Raw genomic sequence first — 3,299 nt, forward strand, 5'->3', positions numbered from 1 at the left:
TATATTCCTTTCATCTTCTTTTGATACCTCCTGGATCATTTAACATTCTGCCTAAAGCATCCTTGATTTAATATGATTATCATATTAAAAAGTTAAAAAATCCTCAAAACTCAATTCTGTAGAACCAGTTTCAAGTCAGTGACCCTCCATTAGGTTTCTGAGGCTGTAAATCTTAAAAAGAAGAGACAGATCATCTTTCTGCCTCAGAACTTCTGTTGGATAAAAACTTCCAGAGATGTATGGCCTTTTGATTATCAGTACAACATGTTATGGACTATGCCACCAGAGCACATTATTAAAAGATTAGCTATTGACCTAATGTAATTACAATTTGAATATTAAAGGTCTTGACACACTTTTAGAAATTGGGATATCCAAAGAAACAATTTAACTCTTTATTTGTGATCATTGTTATTCAACATAGTAGATGTTTATTGGCATCTTCCAAGGTGTTATTAATGTAGCTCATGGTATTTGGGGAAAATAAAGTCATCACGTGAAAAATTAAACAACTTTATTTACCTTTTATTTTAGCAAGATAATCATCAGCTAGTATTTGCAACAAAATACCCTCTTCTTTAGAAGCAAGGATGGTGAGACTTCATCTCACATATTATCAAGAGGGGTCAGTCGTTGGACAAGCACATCATGTTTGAAAGGTGGAGAAAAGAAGAAGGGTCAGAGAAATAGGGGAAGACCTTCAGCTTAGTGGATTTACACAGTGAATTGCTGCAAAAATGGGCGTTAGCATGTTGGAGATTGTGAAGATGGTGAAGGATCAAGTGAGATACTAATCTGTTTTACATAGAAACTCCATGAGTCAAAACTAAGTCAATGGCAAATAACAATCTTCATTACAGTTACAAATATCTAAGGTGAATTGGTGACAATTTTTTCCCATTAACGTTTTATTGTTGGTTGCTGTCAAGTCACCTCCAACCCATGGTACCCTCATATGTGCAAAGTAGAACGGCTTCATAGGGTTTTGTCTTCTTTTAAAAACAGTAATACACTTGCTTGCTGGAAGTGTGGAGGGCTTGAAGCACTTGTTGTAGAAGACCTGAGAATGCAGACTTCAAAATTGATTGTCCCTCAACCGCTGGACTGATAGGCCACATCATGATGGATGGAGAAGACATTGAAACTGTCAATAACTTCATCTTACTTGGATCCACAATTAACACACTTGGTACCAACAATCAGGAAATAAGAAAATAACAAACATTGCACTGGAAATGTCTGCAATTATGTTTCCAAATTATTGAGGAGTAAAGGTGCCAGTTTGAGGGCTAAGGTGCATCTGTCTCATTAAGGACATGGTCTTTCAGATTACTCCATCTGAGAGCTGGACAATGAATAGGAATGACAGAAGAACAGTTGATGGTTTTGAGCTGTGGTATTGGAAAAGAACACTGAACATCTCATGGACTGCCAAAAGAACAAACAAATATGTCTTGGAGAAAGTGCAGCCAGAATTCCCTTTGGAAGCAAGCATAATGAAACTTTGCTTCACATACTTTGGGCATGTTGCCAAGAGGGGCTATACCTTGGAGAGGGACATGATGCTGGGAAGGATGGAAGGTCAATGAAGCAGAGAAGACCCTCAACCAGGTGGATAGGATGGGGTTCAGACTTCTGTTCACAGGGTCACTAGAAGTTGTACTTCACTCAATGCACCTAAAAACAACAACTTAAAAAATGGCTATGTTAATTTTTGCATACAAAGTTTGTATACATTGTGTTTCATTTATGTACATTGTGTTTCATATCATCATTCTCATGCATTGATCTATGTCCACTATTACCCATCTTTTTAGGTCTCTATTGAATTTTTCCTAATTCTTTCATTCCCTTCTTCCCTCTGCCTATCAAACTCTCCAATACCACTATTCCCCTGGCCCTGCTCCCTAACCTTTGCTCACCTTCATTTCCTTTGGGCTTTAATAGAAATCTAACCAGTTATCAAAAAAACTAAATAGAAATGACCAATAAGCTTACACCTGATTCTTAATCAAAATGAAATGAAGGGTTTGTGAAGGAGAGGAAGACCCTCAACAGGTGGATTGACACGGTGACTATAGGCTCTTGTGTGTCAGGAAATGTAAGGATGGCACAGGATAGAACAGAGTTCAGATCTGTTGTTCATAGCATCGCTATGACTCATACTCCTTGGTGCATAACAACAACACCAGTTATCTTTCTATTTTTACAGTAATGGTCTTATGCAATATTTGTTTTTGTGAGATTGAATTAGTTCACTCAACATAATTGCTATCTAGCCTTTCCCACATTATATAGCATTTTGCTAAATCATTGCTTCTGAGAGCTGCATAGTATTTCAGCATGTGAATGTACCATAATTTCTCAGTTCATTCTTTTGTTGGTGGATATGTGGGCTGCTTCCATTTCCTTGCTATTTTGAATAACATTACTATAAATGTGGGTGTACAAATCTACATTTGTGTCTCAGTTCTATTTTCCTCAGGGTATATTTCTAGAACTGGAACAGCTGGGTCATATGGGATTTCTCTGTTCATCATTTTTAGGAAATGCCAAACTACCTTCCAGAGTGGTTGTACCATTTTATAATTCCATCATCAGTATGAGAGAGTTCCAATCTCTCCATATCCTCTTCAAAATTTATTGCTTATTGTCATATTAAATTTTCCCACTGCACTGAGATAGTATCTCATTATTGTTTTGATTTGCATCTCTTTTATTTCTGATGATTTTGAGATTTTGTTCTTTTGGCCATATGAAAGAACATCTTCATCAGATAGAATAATAAACTAATCACATAGCCTCTAAAACAAGGGAACTTATAGACAAGAGCTGAAAACAATGGGGAGAGAAAATAGAAAAAAATTGAAGCTATCAATAAGACCAGGAGCTGGTTCTTTGAAAGGGTCAATAAAATAGACAAATTACTGGCAAGCTTAACAAAAGAAACAAAAGGAAAAAAAGAAGACACAAATAACATGATTAAAAAATAAAGAATGTGCCATCACAACACAACCAGACGAAAATTAAATAATGGAATATTATGAAAAGCCATACTCTAATAAATTTGAAAAGCTAGAGGAAATGGACAAAATCCTGGAAACTCACACCCTACCCAGACTGACATGAACAGATGAGAAACACTTGAACAGTTCTATCACGAAAGAAGAAATTGAACAGGTAGCAAATAGACTCCCTCACAAAAAAGTCCTGGCCCAGATGGCTTCACAAGTGAATTCTACTAAACATTCAGAGAAGATCTATCACCAATTCTACTTAAATTATTATTTGTTGTTGTT

Source organism: Elephantulus edwardii, unplaced genomic scaffold, assembly GCF_000299155.1.
Source record: "Elephantulus edwardii isolate Elephantulus edwardi_28Jun2011 unplaced genomic scaffold, EleEdw1.0 scaffold00395, whole genome shotgun sequence".
NCBI classification, from domain to species: domain Eukaryota; kingdom Metazoa; phylum Chordata; class Mammalia; order Macroscelidea; family Macroscelididae; genus Elephantulus; species Elephantulus edwardii.